General features: G+C 32.3%; 1 protein-coding gene across 8 annotated transcripts in view; it reads left to right on the top strand.

Annotated features, from left to right (window-relative positions):
* LOC145318775 (protein brain tumor-like) overlaps positions 1-19,464 on the top strand; it is a 260,980-nt gene that overhangs the window by 19,446 nt on the left and 222,070 nt on the right. The window contains exon 1 of one of the 8 annotated variants that reach the window (XM_080160317.1): positions 13,913-14,044. The exons of the other annotated variants lie outside the window; for them this stretch is intronic. The gene's annotated coding sequence lies outside the window, so the exon portion shown is untranslated. Of the gene's footprint in view, positions 1-13,912; positions 14,045-19,464 lie in introns of those variants that run through there. 8 annotated transcript variants of the gene reach the window in all.

The following is a 19,464-nucleotide window of genomic DNA, read 5'->3' as shown; positions in this document are numbered from 1 at the left end:
ATATAACAGAGATTATACAGCTTCCACCTGTAGAGGAGAATGGCAAGTTGAGATATCCTGTAAATGTTATGTACATATCACCTCTTAAGAGACAGATTGCAGTCAAGAAGATTCAACAACACTGCCACAGGAATAAAATATCGCTTCCAATTCAGTACAGTTTGTTCAGATACCCAACTCTTAAACACAATGTTCACATTCTGTCCACAATTCTCAGGGATTTACAAGATAAGGGTAAAATTGAATTTTACCACATCAATGATTTTATGGCCACCAATTACGAGGATTTTTTGGCTCCTATGTTCATTGTAAAGATACCTGGAACCGAAGGTCTAACGGAGTACAAAGAATGCCCTACCAATTCATTGTACCATTCTGGGCTATACATACCAGAGCAGGACAAAGATATGACTTCAGATGAATATTTGTTTTTTAAACAAACTATTCGGGAATTTGTTTATGAAAGGCTTCCAAAAGATGAACAGGAGATAGACAAGACAGGCACAGACAACAACTGGACTGAGGTGACATATAAAAGAAGTAAACAGATAGAAGTTACAGCAAATGAAAAGGTGCAGTGCAAGGATTTAGATGTTATCAGAAAGGACAGCAAGATTTACAGACCAATGAACCAACCCAAACAACATATCATTAACAAGTATAAACAAAAGAAGAGTAAATCTTATAAAACTGCACTGATAAGAGGTAAAGGGAAGGAGGTTAAAAATGGCGGGGGTAAGGGGACACAGGAGGGGGGATCAGGGGGTAGGGGGCTACAGGGGAGAGGCGAAGGGGTCAGAGTAATGCATAACGGAGTCAACGGAGGGGGAGGTGTTAGCAGTAGAGACGGTTGCAAGGGAGAATGGATAGGGGCGCGGGGAGAAGGTGGCAGGAGAAAAGGGAAGGCAAAGGTGTTTAATTACACATCTTTAGGTCAGCCCTATATTCATGAAAACAAGGATGATAATATGCATAGAACACCAAAATCAAGATATTCAACTAAACCACAACACAATGACAGGTTTAGAAATAAACCAAAAACAAACCTAAGGCAGAATTTAGTTAACCAGCAAGCCTGTAGCCCACCAGTCTGCCACCCGCCAACCAGCAGACCGCCACTCCGCAGCCCGCCAGCATGCAATCCGCCATTCCGTAGCCCGCCAGCACGCAATCCGCCACTCCGCAGCCCGCCAGCCCGCATTCCACCACCAACACATCACTATGGAAGCTATCAGGAAAATCCTAACAGCATGGACTTTTTATTACAAATAGCACATGCATTCATCAATCACAACACAAACTAGTTATTAATCAATTTTGTCAACTGTTTTAAAAAACAATTTCCTTATTCTAGTGAAAAAGTTATATGATATTAAGCAGTTTTAATAATATTTTTTTAAATGTAAAGCAAGATATATGTACACAATTTTAGAGAAGCTATGCTCATATGTCTGTAAATAAGTAAAATAAAAGTTGGGGGGGGGGGGGCAAGGGTGAGAATTAGTTTAGATTTATACAGATAAGAATATATGTACATAATTTTAGAGAAGCTATGCTCATATGTCTGCAAATAAGTAAAATATAAGTTGGGGGGGGGGGGGAGGGGGGGGGACAAGAGTGATAAATATGCTTAATGTTAATATTTCATTGTCTTTTAGGCCGGCTAGATGAACCTTTAGAATACAATTACACAACTTAGGGAGGTGGTTTCAACCCTTTTTTCATACTAAGTAAGAAACCGAAGGGCTTATTCATTTAGGCTTATGCTAAAAGTCAAGTCAAATTGATTTTTAGAATTTTTCTAGTTCTTTATTTTAATTAAATTATCATTTTTTTATTGTTTTATAATTCGTAATTCGCATGTCTAATAAAAATATTCCTTTAAATATTAAATTTACCAATATTCGTGGGCTTGGATTTTTTTCAAAAGGAAAATTAAACTTATCTAAGGTTCCTTTTAAGATTAAAGAATTAACGTGTTCAGCTAATTATGTTCCTAGCATTTTTGTTTGTCTTGAAACAAAATTAAAAAGCTCTCATCGTGAAATAAAACTTCCCAAGGGATGTGTATACGGGGGAGAAACAAGCGGAAATGAACCAAAAGCGGGTATTTTTGTGTACCATGACAATGTATTTAAAATTTTGGAGACAAGGACAATAATTTCCACGCATTGCATGTATTTGAAATACAAAATTGGAGACAGTATATTTCATTTAATTCCTACATATTTACCATCTTGTTCAACTTTAGAGCTAAAAGATATGTTAAATAGAATTGCTACATTTATAAAAGATCATAATCTGACAGCATTCACCTTTTTTGGGGATTTTAATATTGATTTTAACAACCCTGGACATTTTTACAGGGCTAAGCTTTTGCATGATTTCTTAGTTAGACACAATATGATTAATTTAGCCAATAAACTTTCTGTCAATCCAATCTTTACCTGGCGCGGTTCAGGGCAAAGATTTAACTCTAAAAGCAATATTGACTATTTCTTTTGTAATTTTGACTACTTTAATCATATAGAATTTAGATTTAATAGTTTTTCTGATCATAAAACTGTCACAGTTGCCAAAAAAAGCAAATTTAAATACAAAAATCCAACATGGAAACCGTTTTTGTTTAAAGATACAAATTTTCTGGATATTATGAAAACAGAAACAGAATGGTTTCTAAAAAAGAACTCAGATGACAAAAATATAAATTTGGCAAATGTTTCAGTGGATGATTTATCCTTTCTAAATGCAAAAAATCAATATACAGGAACCATGTTCAACCTTATTCAACATTTAAAGCAAAAACACGATGTATTTTACTCAAAATTGAGACACAAAGAGTTTCAGAAAACAAAAGATTTTGATTCACAAATTAATATGTTATATAATAAGATTGAAACTTATCCTGATAAAGATTCTTTGCAAAGCATTCAATACATTATTCAGACGCAGCAAGAATATTTTAAGAATTTGGTTAGTTCAAGGGCAGAAATATATTATATGAGATATCTTCTGCTAGATGGTAAACCAAATTATCTTACATATCAAAATATGAAACCAAAGAAAAAGAACAGTTACAATTTACTAATAGACAATGAAATGACTGATTGTCCTGAAAAAATTGTAAATAAACTAGGCAAAATTCATGCTGCATCTGTCTGTCCTGATGATATTCCTAAAGCTGATTTAAACGGACTTTTAGAAACTTTTAATTTAAAGCTGGATGATATTTTTCCTAAAATACAAAATGCTATTTCTCCATATAGTAGTACAAAGGAGTTTCTAAAAGTCATAAAATCTCTTAAAGATCGTAGTAGCCCTGGACCAACATCACAGCCAAAAAGTTTATTTATGTTTCTTTTTCAAAATGTCCCTAAGTTTGCAACTAATGCATTTAATCAAATGTACGACATGGATTTAGATAATTCAGATTTTTCATTTATTAAGATCAAAAATGTTTGTTTTCTTCCAAAAAAAGATTTAGATTCATCAAATCCGGATAATTTAAGGCCAATTTATTTATCTGAAAACAGCCAAAAAATTTTGGACAAAGCATTAAACAATAAAATTGCTCCTTTCATGAGTAAAATTGTACATTCTGATCAATTTGGCTTTATTAAGAAACGGCACATGGCTACTGCTACAATATCTATCACTGCTATAATGAACTATATAAAGTCTAAAGAAATAGATTCCCAATTAGTTTTCTTTGATTTAAAAAAAGCATATGATCAAACGTTATACGAAGTATCTGATAAGATACTAAACCACATTTTTTCACCACAATTTGCCAAAGTTTGGGCATCTATTTCTAATGGAGGCAAATTTAGGGTGGTTGTAAATAATCATATATCAAAACAATATGAAATTAAGTTGGGATTTCCACAGGGTGCCCCTAGTAGTGCAAATAAATTTGTTATTTATAATCACTTATTTTATTCTTGCTTAAACAGTAAGTTAATGTCACACTTAATGTTAAAGATCAAAAAACACAATTTGCCAGCCATATTTTTTGCCGATGACGGCTTTAAAGCTTTAACTCTAAAAACTGAAAAAGATGTGACTTCTTTATCTGATTTACTAAAAAAACTAAAGTCAACAGTAAATATAGAAATTAACTTCAAAAAAACAAAAATTTTAACATATGGCAACTGTCCAGTAAATTTAAGTTCTTTGGGAACACCCTGTAATATTGTTAAACATTTAGGAGTTTACTTGTCTTTTGATTTTGCAACTTCTCTAAATTTAACATATAAAGAATTATTGAATAAACTTAATAATCGTTCTAAAAATATGCATTTTAACCATGGAACAAATATTTTTAAGAGAAGAAATCTGTGCCTTTCATTCATGAATTCCTGTGCTTTGCACATATATAGAATTTACTCACCAAATAATGTGATATGCAAAAAAATATGGAAAAGTACTTCTAAATTTCTTTGGTCAAATGGATCAAGTCACAGATACAAAGTAGCTAAAAAGAGAATTGAATCAGAGTTTCACGATGGCGGTTTAAATATGCTTTTACCAGAACAGCAAAGTTTTTCTATTTGGATAACAAGCTTTTTTAATATCCTCAAACATGCCAACGAATACCCTAATTCAAATTTAGCTATAATTCTAAAACAAAAGCATGTACCTATTTCTTCTATTCTTAAGAACTTTGGCTCTAATATGTTGAAAAAATACAGTAATAAATTTATGTCTTTATACCCACCTCAGGGGAAAACAATGTTTAAAAAATCTAAAATTTTTCTAGAAGAGTTAGAAAAAAATCCAAAGACATTTTTGCAATCGCCCATTACTTCATCCTATTGGTCTAAAGACATTAAATTTAGCAGTAGAGAAAGTATAATCCTTGATAGATGTAATTTAAAGACTATTGCTTCTATATTAAAAAGTATAACAATTCAGCAAAAATATCTTTATATCCCTGTTATTAAAGAAAATTTGATAAAAACTTTAGACAATCACCAGGAAATTTATGCAAAACTAAAAGAGGTGGTTATAAACATTTCAAATGAGTTTGAGTTTAGTTCCTTACAATGTTTATCTTTGCACAAGAATAAAAATGCAGAAAAACCTCTTTTTTATCTTACATATGAGACACCATCAATTTTTTCGCTTTTTTTCAAACAAATGCATAAGAAAAAAATTGCTAGTATTCATCCTTCAATAGAAACTAGAAAGGTAGATAAAAAATGGTTCCCAGATTTTGAAAGTTTTCAAAATAGTTTTAAGATTGTTCTTGATCTACCTATAACTTTATATTATAAAGGATTCCTTTTTGAACAATACATACGCACACTGGTAAGTTGTACAAAATTATTCAAATGGAATCTAATAGATAGTGATATTTGTACTAAATGTTATGTAAAAAATGATTCAGATCATGCAATTTTTTTCTGCAAATTTCCGAAATACTTCGCCCATTGTCTTGCTATTTTTCTAGATGAAATTTATTTCCAAGGTTGCCCTGAGTTCATTTTCCTTAAAGAAAATTTCTTTCTTTTTAACATCTATTATGAATGCTTTAAAGGTGACGATTTTGCTCAAATTTCGATGCTCATTTTAGCAGCTAAAGACAGGGCGCTAAAAATTAGTAAAGAACCTTGTCTATCAAGATGGAATGAAAACAATTATTTTTCTCAAACATTGCTTTTAGCTCAATTCTGTTCAAAATTATTAGATAAAAGTGGTATATCAACATATCTCATTGAAAAATTTATTAATTTTGTTTTGAAATATAAAGACAACACAAAATATTTTAGTATTTGATTTTTAAACTGTCTCCAAATATAACTAGATAATTTTTTTACAATATATTATAATATCGCTTGTTATTATCAATTTATGTGCTATTTTATAAACTGTATATATTAATAATCCAAGACTATGTGATTTAATTATGTATAGTTTGTTCTTAAAGGAATAAATTATTAAATAAGAAAAAAAGACATCTTAAATAAAACCTTTTTTCCTTTGTGAGAAGTATTTTTGTATTACTAGATTTTTATGAATAAATATAAAAATCACGAAATCTTATTTCTTTATCATAATGAATTTCAAAGATTTTATTTTCATTTACATGTATTAATTCTTGCGGCTACGCTGGACATTGGCATTTAGGGGCTTAGTATCCAAGGGGGTAGAAGGGGCTAGAAAAATAGTTTAAAATCATCCTAAGGCTTAAACTATCACAGGAGCAATGTGAAGCTTATCTTAACAAAAAATAACTTAATCTTAAGCTTCATACAAAAATCCTTACTACTTTATATTATAGGATGTGGGAATATGCATAAAAATATTTTGAGTAGCTGCGCTACTATCTAGTTAGTCCAATTTTTCTCATCCCAAGTTAATTATGCTTAACTTAAAGATCTTCACAAATTGAGACAAGTCATACAAAAAAAAACTTACTGCATCATTATATAGACGTTGTAGCAGATTTTCATGTACTTTGATAAAGCGATGCTCGAAGCTGTCTAAAATAACGATTCCTCCTTTTCCCCATCCCCTCCTCTGACCAAATGAACTGTCCCATAACTGAGGTCTATATTAGCAAACTGTTTTGACGACAAATTTTGGAATGGTTATAACTTTCAGACTATTTTGCTTTACTAAATATTATTCTTTTGCTTTTTTCCCCTAAAGACCTGTATTAGATATTGAGGAAAGGGGGGAGGTGGAAGTAAGTTGAACCTCCACTTAAATGAGAGCTATATATATCAGACCAGACGTAAACGAGATTTTAAGCTACAGGCAGACAGACTCATAGACATCATGTTACTTTTATTTTCGAATATTTTTCCCAATTTTTTCAGATATTTTAAAGACAGAGAAGAATTAACGAAACAAAGGTTTTGTCTCCCAACTTTTCAAAGATAGGGATAAAAATTGTAGAGAACTCAGTTAGGGAGGGGACATAAATAACACTGGTACCCAAAGTTTTATAACAATGCTATCCTTTTCGTTTGCTTAAAAACTCTGTTATTGAATTTTGATTGGTTGGTTCATAAACTAGTAATGTCCAAACTTAGGTATCAATAATTAAAATCTACAGAAGGGATAATATCCTTAATCATCATTAAGGATATTCATGAATTAATCGTCCATTTTGTCTTATCCCTTAAGATCCTTGAGGAAACTTTACAGTATAAAACCATGGATTGCAAGGGTGAGCGTTTAATTGATGTACATCCACAATCATGATAAACAAAATTACTTCTTCTGTAAATTATAGTTTACACTTCTATTTTGGAACTTATAAAAGTACCAAAAGTTTTTGAGAAAACGTCATTCAAAATTTCATCGGACAAACAGTTGAATAAAATAGTAACAAATCCAATCTTTTTTACTTTACTTAAAACATTGTCTGTTTTTAAAGCTTTTTTTCCAAAGCCTTTGTCTGTGCCCGTATGTTCAGCCGTAAAACACGGACATACTGACAGACAGACATTATGATAAAAGAGTAGCTTCGCTACTACAAATCCCATCTTTTTTACTTTACTTAAAACATTGTCACTTTTTTTTAAGCTTTTTTCCCAAAGTCTTTGTCTGTGCCCGTATGTTCAGCCGTAAAACACGGACATACTGACAGACATACAGTATAATAAAAGAGTAGCTTCAATACTAAAAATTCCATCTGTTTTTTTTTCTTCAAAGTCTTTGTCCGCACCCGTATGCTCAGCCACCTTTTTATAATTCTTTGTTTTACTATTGGAGAGCATTTAGGAATAGTTCAATGGGAAACAAAATACTAAATAGTTTAAACTAGGAACTAATTCTGACTGAAACCTTTTTAATGCTAGCTCAATTCTTTATTTATAAGCAGCTTTTGATTAGCTGCAAATTATAGGGATACTCCATTTATGGCTGCGGCTGCTTAGTTTTTGACAAAATATAATAACAAGATCTGCTATTTTACGGAAGAAGGGGGTGGGGCGGAGCGTCGACCATTTCTTTAGATTATAGCTTTAGAAACCCTTCCCTGTTAACTGTAAAGGAGAACCATATCGTTCCAGAGATTAGCGAGATCCTTCGGTACAGACAGACACACAAAGACAGACATTCAACCTGTTACTTATTAGAATTCCCTACCAATAAGAACCATATTAGTCCTTAATGAGATCCTTCGGTACAGACAGACACACACACATCCAGATACTTTTATATAAGGAAATAAGAAAAAATTATTTATCTTTCAGTTACCTATCCCTTTATTCGTAGGATTAGGAAACTTAGGAACATCATAAAAAAGAAAAATCTGATTAGTCTCGATAATTTTTTGGAGGATTTTTTCCTTTGAAGCAAAAAAAGTGTTTCAATTTAGCTAAATAGACCTAAAAGGGTAGGGATAATGAAAAATAAATAGTCCTAAACATCCTAAAACCATCCCAAGACTTATGAAACCATTCGGACCAGCCCTTTCCGAGATCTTAAAATTCAAACATAAAACATTAATACTTTTTATAAAAAGAAAACTATTTAATTATAAAATAACGAAACCTCTCCTTTTAAGTTGCTATATGAAAACATTTTTAGTATTGTAAAAACTTTTTTCCTTTTCTACCCAAAAGTTTTCCAACAACCCCCGGTTTCCCACCCTTCGGATGCGAGACGTCTGCAGCACGCCAGGGAGTTTAAGGGATAAGACAATGGAGGATAAATTATTGCACATCCCCCATGATGATAAACAGAAATCGCCCCTCCTGTAGATTATAATTATTGGTTTAGTGTTGACACTGTATATCAAGAATTCATAAAAAGTACCCAAAGTATTTATTAAACTTTGGGTACTAGTATTATTTATAGTCCAATATCCCTTCCCTCCCATCCTGTCTGAAAGCTTACTTTCAAGACCGAATTCAATTGATGCTAGGGGGGATATATCCCCCCAATCATCCCTTAAAATCACCCCAAAATGGGGCTGGGGGGGGGGGGTTAGTTACTAACCCTCCCCTCGAGACAAACTATGATAATAATTCCTGCAACCTCTATACGTCAGGGAGGGAGGGGACATTGGACTGTTCATTACACTAGTACCCAAAGTTTTATATTCATGTTTTCTTATTCGTTGACTTAAAAACTTTGGATACTTTTGAATTTTGATTGCTGGCTAGTAGTGTTCAAACATTTCAACCAAATACTTTAGCCTTTAATTGGCATAATCTTGTTCATCTTTAATGGTTATGTATATCAATTAATCCTCCATTGTGTTATCCCTTCCTATCCCTGACAAACACTCAACAACAGTACAACCATTCAGACACAAAGTACCCAAAGTCTTTGTTTTGATGTAAAAGTTTTTTTTGCGGCGGTTGTCATGTCCCGCTGCCGAGTAGTAGCGAGGCCTGATTGGAATTATATAGGGCACTGCGTTTTTTCTTCTTCGCTCATTGATAGAAAAAATAACGAGGAAAAAAAGTTTTGACTACGTGAATATCCTCTAGGTTCCCTCAGAGTCAGACAAAGAACACTCTTTGTTCCGATGTATTCTCTCTCTCTCTCTGTCTCTCTATCTTTCTCTTTTTCTTTCTCTGTCTCTCTCTTTATCTTTCTCATATCTCTCTTTCTCTCTCTTTCCTCTTTCTTTTTTATCCCTCTCTAAAATATATTTAACCCTTTACCGCCCACTCCCACTTTATAATACCCCCCCCCCCCCACCTCTCTTTTCCTATATTATGAAGTTGCAGTAAAAGTGTACGCCCACAGGGATCTAAAGGGATAAGACAATGACCTATACATTGATGTACATCCCCAATGATTATACACAAAATTACTCATTATTTATATTACAATTAGTGGTTGAAACTTAATGAACCAACGAATCAATGTTCAATAAAAGTCCGCAAAGATGTTATGCCAACGAATAACCAAACTTTGGGGATTGGTGTAATAAATAGCCCATTGTCCCCTTCCTCCCTGGTACGTCCGTCTGTCCGTTGTTGATTAGTATGTAACACCCGAAATTGAAACAGCTGGAATATGTTGCGAAAGCAATTTTTGTCAGAATGGGCTTTATAGAGTATCTAGGCCTTTTTTTTATGTATTGGTGGATTTTTTCATACATTTTGGTGTATTTTGTTTTTTTTTTATCAATCTTTCTTCGCTTTTTGTGTTAGCTTCTTTTTGGGTTTATAGATGGGGCTAAATTCAGAAAGGATAACTTACTTTAAGAAGGATAAGACAATAGACGATAAATTGATGTACACCCCCCAATTATGGTGAACAAAATTACACCTTCAGTGCCAACCAAGCAAGTTTTGAAACCAGTCCCCAAACTTTATATTAGCCAATGAAAGATATACCTAAATTTTTTTTTGTAAAATTTTGAGGATCATTATTTTTTTCGATACAATGTCACCTTCTGCCTTGCTTAAAATTGGTTTAAAAAATAACTTGTTCGAAGGGAAAGGGAGCATGGAAAAACAGCCTAAACCCTTCCTAAGACTTAAATCTATAAAAAAAAATAGTCCTACACATTCACGGGGCCGATGTTAAGCTGAAATGGAGAACTCAATAGGTTTAGTAGTTATCGAAATCTTAGCTACAGACTAAACAAATCTCCCTATATAAAATAGGATTATTCTTAAAACTGTTCAATTATGTCTACTTTTTACTACTCTATGTTGTCAAATAGCAAGGATGACAACATCCATAAAAGCGAAGCTCTGAAACGGTAGGACAAACTAACATTAACACTTGTAGAATATCAGAATTGAATAACCAAATGTATCACATTATAAAATTGTTGTCAAAAAGGTAACAAATGGACATACGTACATTTTGGTATCGATAATAGAGTTGCTACGCTTTCTAATTCGTAGCTCACTTCTACAGGAATCATCATTCCAAGTTTGAAAACGATAGGACATATGTAACATGCCCAAATTAACGATAAGAGCTATCCGGACGTACGGACCGACCCTAATTATAGAAAAAGCTTCGCTAAAAATCTTAACAGACATGAGAACTTTCGGTTCGGCTGCTGTAATTCTACAATGTTTTGATGGGTCTACATACATTCAGATCATGCGCAGTAAAAATACCCCTTCTCACTCCTTTTATTTGCAAATAACCCTTCTCACTCCTGTTATTTGCATCATAATTGGGGGTATTTAGCTTGTTCCCCCCTCCTGCTATAAACTATCCTTTTTTTCTCTACCTCTTTAGAACATTTTAGCAGACTGAATGACTGTTTCTATCTATCTCTCTCTTTACCGCACTCCTAAAATAGATATAAAAGTCTAGATGTCTAATCACTTGATAGAACCAATAGTAACATTTCGACCAATTTATTGGTCAAAAAGTGTACACTGAATGGTACGATTTTTTTTTCATTTGATTCGTAAGCTTTGTATTAGGAAATTTTATTGTCTTAAGAATTTTGTAGCTTGTATTATTTGATTTATTCATATAACATTTTCGTCTGCTAATAATGTTTATTCCAGTATGGCTTCGAAACTGATTAATATTATCCTCTGGATTAGAACCGGTTTAAGTCATATTAAATAACCATGTACAACATCGTTTAACAGACAATTTTCTACGAATATTAAAATAAAAATCATAAGACTAATACCAGTTTTATCGGGGCTAACAACACTAGTTTTAAACAATTGAACACTTTTATATAGGCGGAAAGCTGTCTATAATACGATGCTATAAATAACTATAACAAGTTAAACGAATTTTTGTCTTCATGGACCATCTACGATAGTAAATCTATTACATTTCCATATCTCTCTCCTTCCTACTCACTCTCTCTCTCTCTCATTCTACCGAAGTTAAAGTCTAATATAACAAAGTGTAAGACCCAGAGAGTTAGTTAACCAACAACATTGTAGCGTGTGGAAAGCCCACAACCGCGCGCTATTGCAACAGCATTTTTACACAACAACAACTTCGCTACAGCAACAACAAAAGTGTAGTTGCTCAAACATTTGTACTGTTGTGTTGATTTGTCAATTTAAGGACATTTTTGGGGGGATTTTTATAATTAGCTTTTAGTTACTTATTTGTGATTATATTGTGAAGTTTTATTTATTTAAATTTGTGTTTTATAGTGTTGACATTTAATGATTCAATCTTTATCTATAAAAATTACATTATATAATCTATACAATCTCGATTTAATCATTTAAAGTAAGATTCTTGTATTTTAACAGTTTTTCCCTTTAAAATAAAGTAATACGCATTTTAAAATTGTGCGATTCTTTTTTCTCATCTTAAATTGTACTAGCTAAGACGTAGGGTTTCATTTAATGATTTTAAAACCGGTTGTTTCTAGTGATTTTTGTTACAGTCAATGGTTTTCTTAAGTATTTTATTGCTTTTATTAATCATTTATTATTCATTTTGAAAAACGGCATCATAATTATTTTATAAAAAAATTAAAGGGGGGGGGGGGGCGAAAGTGACACTTTTTGAAACCAAAACTAAAAGTCAACAAAGGAACTCAACTAAAAAAAGAGTTACAGGTCTGAGATTTTGCATGGCAGTTGCTTTATAGGGGTAAAATATGGAACTGTGAAGAAACGGCGGCGCAACCGCCGTTTTCCGCCGAAATTTTTTTTGCCTTTTCTCGGCGGTTTTCGGCGGTTGCGACACCGTTTCTTCACAGTTCCATATTGTACCCCTATAAAGCAACTGCCATGCAAAATGTCAGACCTGTAACTCTTTTTTTAGTTGAGTTCCTTTGACTTTTAGTTTTGGTTTCAAAAAGTGTCACTTTCGCCCCCCCCCCCCCCTTTGTTAATTTTTAAATTTTGATTTTATTGCGTAGGACTCTGTCAAATTAGATAAAATTAATTTTAAATTATCTTGCATTAATCAAAATTTAAAATGGTGGCTATTACAATTAATTTAAAAAATGTCCTTTTTGTCATATTTTTAGCTTGGGTACTTTTGCTTTCAAAAGCGTAGGAGTTATCTTAGGCTGTAGCCACAGGCTGTTGCTTGCTGTTGCTTAAGCAACACACACACACACACACACTTTAGTAACTGGTTTTATATGAGAGATAGGACAAGAAGTTGTAAGGATGTTGGAATATGAAGTTGTTGGAGTGAGGAAGGGGGGGGGGGGGAGAGATAGCTAGACAACGGTACATACATAACATACTCACATATATATATAATACCATAACTGTACATCCTTCCCTTTATGGGGGGAGTAGGGAGGGTTGTTGTTGATTCTGGTTTTCAAGTCTGCGCGCTTTGTATGTAACTGAAGGTCATATCCCCCCCCCCCCTCCCCCACATCAACAAAATGTGGCGGTGGTGTAGTGCCAACATCACACACATACAAACTCACACACACACACACCACTGCTGTTGGCGATATTATGTATAATATATGTATATGTAACTTCTAAGGATAAGCTTCGATGGTACGACCAAGCACTGCACATATATAAGATATTATTTCTCAATGTGTGTTTGAACGCGTGGGTTATGGGGGGATTGGGGGGCTTTAAAACTGGTTCCTAAACTTGATTTTTCTTTCATGTGTCCCCTTCTGCCGTGTGTTGCTTTTGACGTTAGTCCGTCCGTCCAAAAGTCCTTAATTCGGGTCATTCAACCACTCTCACTCTCGTTCATTTGTTCGTTATCCTTCAGTCATTTTTAAAGTGTCCTGTAATACCAGATTGTATTTAATCTAGCGGTTCTAGGACAATCCCAGCCTCCCCCCCCCCCCCCAATCACCCCCAGCACTCCTTTTCTTTGATAATTACTAGTTTTATTTTAATATGCCTCTTTAGTTTTGCATAACAGCTTTGGCAATATATCATTTTAGACTTATTCATTATATTTAAACTTATTAATCTTTTAGTTTTCAGAATATAAAAATATTAAATATCAAAGCATTGGAATAGAAAGATAGTGTTATATAAAAAGTTGAAATAATAAAAAGTGAAATAAAGATACTCAGTGAAGTTAAAAGGTTAACAAAACAGCATATTTTTGAAAGCGAAGCTTTTCTGTAATTATTTTTAATAGCAGATATTATACATAGAGGATTCATTTCATCAACTTTATTAAGGTAAAGTTATTATTTTTTTTTAGAAGGGCTGCTTATTTATAACTATGTCAATTCGTCTGTATAAGTTAAGGATATTTGGCAACTTAATTAACTTAATATAAAGGTTTGTCCTTTCTATTTCACCTATAATTTTTTTTACATATTCTGTAATTTTGTTTATCATAATTGTGGGAGTACATTAATAAGAACTATCGTTCATTATTATTGGGGGTGAGAAATTGAGATTCAAAATGCTTAAACTGATATTAAGGGATAAGGTAATGGACGGCAGATTAATATACATTAGACATACATCTATAATAATGAAGTTTGGACACACAGAGTTTAAATTTACCAATTTGAATTATAAAAAGAATTAGGATTTTTAAATCAAAACAAATGAAAAAATGTAAATTACATTTAAATTTCCTCCTCTTTCCTTGGATATATGAAAAGGACATACGTTTTTTCAAATCCTGTTTTAAAAAATGTTAATTACATCATATCCTAGTTATTCTTCAAACGTTTCCAAGCATTTTTTTACATGTATGATTCATTTTTATGTGAAATAGTATAGATTTTTGGTGACCTTTTTCATCCGTTTTCTAAATGAAATGATAGAAAAAAAACAAGGATGACAACATCCATAAAAGCGAAGCACTGAAACGGTAGGACAAACGGACATTAACACTTGTATAGTGTCTGAACTGAATAATCAGAATATAAAAGTATCGAAAGAGTCGAAGCAAAATTTAAGTAAATTTGTTAGAAAACTGCTTGATACAGGATAATGTTTATGGACATATTTACATTTTTAGGACTTGATTATAGAGTTGCTTCGCTTAAATATTGTTCTTTGTTGTCCCAGGAATCAATATATCAAAAATCAGATCAAACTGATAATTAGATCACATAAAAATTTGTTGTTAAAAAAGTAGAAAAATCAACATGTTTCTATGGACGTACGGACATTCTGGTAATGATTATAGAGTTGCTACGCTTTCTAAATCGTACCTAACTACTACAGGAATCATCATGCAAAGTTTGAAATCGATAGGACAATTCTAACATGCCTAAATTAACGAATAAAAGCTATCTATCTCGGACGGACGGACGTACGGACCGACCCTAATTATAGAAAAGCTTCGCTTTTAATTACGTGGGCTTAAATATTGTTTCCAGTATGATCTGGATTATTACCGTTTCTCTGCCATACTGAAAAATCATGTATAGCAGACAATTTTCCACGAATATTAAAATAAGAACCATAAAATTAATACTAGTTTTAAATATTATATTTATCCATTTTAATACCCGCGGAAAGCTGTCTATAATATGTTGCAACGGTAAATAACTATTAATTTTCGTTGATTATGGTACAGTCTCAAAGATTTGGGTATATACCAATGAAAGATAAAATAATCCTTCCCCTACTCGAAGTAGGTATTGTACTAAGGGATAAGACAATGGACGCTAATTTGATGTACACCCCTAATTTAAATTAACAAAATTACCCTTACTGTAGATTGAAAATAATGGTGTAAAAGTTTGAACATTAGTCGTTTGTACGACCTTATCAAGTCATAAATGAAACATTTTAACCTCACAGTAATTCAAGAGGATAGCATAACATCATCAATCTTTGCGAATTTTTGGTTGGAAGATTAATTTATCTACCATTAACCTTTTCTTGTGCGACTGGCAGATTCTAGAATTTTTTAACTGGAAAAGTTCTTATTGATATTTTCCTAGAATTTATTATATTTAGGAATTTTTAACACGCGAAGCGTATTCTATACAATTTTTAAAAGTTTAGTTTAGGAACATATTAATATCCGCTGGAATAGAACCTGTATGTTTCTTATTGATTTGCCTAACAACTTTGGGGACTTTAATTAAAAGGGGTAGTTTCACGAAATGCATTTGAACTTAATTTAGTGAACCGCATATATTAAGTTCAAATGCATTTCGTGAAGCTACCCCTTTGATTGGTTGGTTAAGTGTCCAAACGTTTCATCCACTAATTGTAATCTACAGAAGGGATCATTTTTTTGTGTCATTGAAGATGTACATCAATATTTAACCCTCAATGTATGAGGGTTTTTTCAACTAAGACACTGCGTTCTCGTTTTTTATTATACTAGCGGGTTTGCCCCTAGCCTCTAGGGGCTTTGCCCCAAGAGATGATAAAAAAGTTAAGGTAAAATTCGTAAAAAGAAAAAAAAGGACCAAGGATATCTCCTACAAAAAAAATGGTGGGGGATAAGAAAATAGCCTAAAACCACCACAGGACCAGTAGGTATATTCCCTGAAGAGTTGAATCCGATCGGTTCAGTGGTTACCGAGATCTTAAGCTTCAGACGGACGGACGGACGGACGGACGGACGGACGGACGGACAGACAGACGTACAGACATCAAGCTACTTTGTATTATAGATTACAATTCCTTTTTCTGGAATATTTGATTATCTGTAATGTAACGGAATTTTCTGTGGGAAATAGTAAACATAATATTAATCCCATAAAGTTTTTAAAGTAAAATGAGATACATCTCTTAAGTTTGAGTTATCAATTTAATGTAAAACCTCAATGATAATAAACAAAATTACTTCTTTATATTAAAGTTTTGGTTAAAAGGTTAGTTGTTCTAGATAGCCCAATTCTTCAAATACACTTTATGGAAGTTACCCTTTAATAGACATTTAATATTTTTTTTCTTTTTGCAAAAATAAAAAAAAAAGTTAAACTTTAAATCATAAGCTTTTTTTAAAAGGATGATTTGGTCTTGTGATTTTATCTTTAAGATTACAGGGATTTAAGGGATAAGACAATGGACGATAAATTGATAAACATCTCTAATAAGTATTAACAATATAACCCCTCCTTTAGATTAATAGTATTGGTTAAAAAGTTTGAAAAAAACAATCATAATTCAATGAAAGTACCCAAAGTTTTGAAGCCTATGAATAAGATAATATGATTATAATCATTGGGCAGCAATGTAATTTACTGGCCAATGTCCTCTCCCTCCCTGTATAATATCAAAATAAGAGCATTAAAATTGTTTTTTCCTTATGGAATAATTCTAGTATATTTTTTTTCTCGGTAAAATAAAAATTACAGTTAAATTTACAATATTGTATTTTTTTGTGATTCTAGGAAATTTCCCCCGGAATTAATTGGACTGTAAGACATACTGGCCCCCAAAGTTTTATAAATACAATAAAGCAATATTTTTTTATTGAGGGGTAATTTGTTAATCATGATATTGGATGTACATCTATCTTATCCCTTTAGATATTTGATTTAATATTTTATAAAAAAAAAGATAGATTTTTTTTGGGGAGAATATGAATTTATCTTTTTATGAACCTATCTAAATATCCATACTGACTGTATACTACTAGTTTGTAACGAATCAAAGTTTTGAGCCAACGAATGAGACAACGTGGTTATCTAAAACTTGGGTACCAGTAAAATTTCCAGTCCAATGTCCCCTCCCTGCCTGCCAAACACACAGAGACCTGGCTAATTATATAATCTGACAAACAGTACATATAAGGGGGGGGGGGGAAGTTTGTACAGTTATAGGAAATGAAATTCAGTATTAAAGTTTGGGAGGGCCGTGTGGGCTTGTTTTTAGAGTTATCAACCTAATTCTTTTTGTGAGCTCTCTTATATGACTGGATCTACACATAAAACTTCGAAAATTGAATTTTGGGACTTTCCCTCTAGGGGCTAGTTGAGCAAAAGACCCCCCCAAACACTAAAAATTTAAGTTCTGAGCTTATTTTTAGAGATATTGAGATGATTTTTTTTTCAGAAACCTTTTTTAACATAACCAAACTAAGTAATCATTGGAGATTTCATTTTGTGACTTTCCTTCTAGGGGCTTGTGGAGCAACAGACCCCCAAAAACACTAAAAATATGCGTTCTGAGCTTATTTTTAAAGATATCAACCTGATTTTTTTTAAATATTACTTTTTTAACATAACTAGATCAACGAACCATTACAGATTTCATTTTGGGACTTTCCTTCTAGGGGCTAGTGGAGCTAAAGACCCCCCCAAACACTAAAAATTTAAGTTCTGAGCTTATTTTTAGAGATATTGAGATGATTTTTTTTTCAGAAACCTTTTTTAACATAACCAAACTAAGTAATCATTGCAGATTTCATTTTGGGACTTTCCTTCTAGGGGCTTGTGGAGCAAAAGACTCCCAAAAACACTAAAAATATGCGTTCTGAGCTTATTTTTATAGATATCAACCTGATATTTTTAAATAATACTTTTTTAACATAACAGAATCAACAAACCATTACAGATTTCATTTTGGGACTTTCCTTCTAGGAGCTTGTGGAGCAACAGACCCCCAAAAACACTAAAAATATGCGTTCTGAGCTTATTTTTAAAGATATCAACCTGATTTTTTTAAATAATACTTTTTTAACATAACCGAATCAACGAACCATTACAGATTTCATTTTGGGACTTTCCTTCTAGGAGCTAGTGGAGCAAAATACTACAAAAACACTTTTTTAACAAAACCGAACTTGGTAACTTTTACAGATTTCATTTTGGGACTTTCCTTCTATAAGCTAGTAGAGCAAAAGACCCCAAAAACAATCAAAATATTTTTTTAATGTAAATTTTTTTCACATAACTAGGTAATCATTACAGATTTTGATTTAGCACTTTCCTTCAAGAGTCCAATGAAAATGCGCTTGAATCAATTCACAGTCATTTTCAAATAATATGTAATATTCTGAAAAAAAAATTATATTAAGAGGAAAGTCCCAAAATGAAATCTGCAATGATTGCTTAGTTTGGTTGTGTTAAAAAAGTTTTCTGAAAAAAAAATCTCAATATCTCTAAAAATAAGCTCAGAACCTAAATGTTTAGTGTTTGGGGGTCTTTTGCTCCACTAGCCCCAAGAAGGGAAGTCCCAAAATGAAATCTGCAATGATTACTTAGTTTGGTTATGTTAAAAAACTTTTAACAGTTATAAATCTATCTCAACCATAACATTTATAAATTAGTAACTACTGCTGCTTCATAACGAAATATATTTCAAAGAAAAAAATCTTCATTATCAATCGCATCTGTAATAGAAAACAACAACATAAATAAATGAAAAAAGCATTAAGAATTATACAAAAATAGTCAAAATGTTAAAATATATCATAAAAAATTAAATTTTAAATTCACAGCTACTGTTTAGATCTATACTATAACACAACCAAACAACAAATAAAGGAGAAGCGGTCAAACTGGCTGTGTAATAAGAGAGAGAAAGGGAAGGGTGTATAGTTTGAAAAAAATATTTTTTAAAAACAATTGCAACTGCATTTTGAATCAAGTTCTACGATTTAACAATGGTTCAAATTTTCTAATATAAAATTTTTCTCGGGCTAATCTTATCCAAGGATGTTAAAAAAGGT

The sequence above is a fragment of the Acartia tonsa genome, chromosome 5, assembly GCF_053477335.1.
Source record: "Acartia tonsa isolate MP-2025a chromosome 5, ASM5347733v1, whole genome shotgun sequence".
NCBI lineage: Eukaryota > Metazoa > Arthropoda > Copepoda > Calanoida > Acartiidae > Acartia > Acartia tonsa.
Note: the sequence above shows the minus strand (reverse complement) of the source record. Positions and strands in the feature narration are given on the sequence as shown.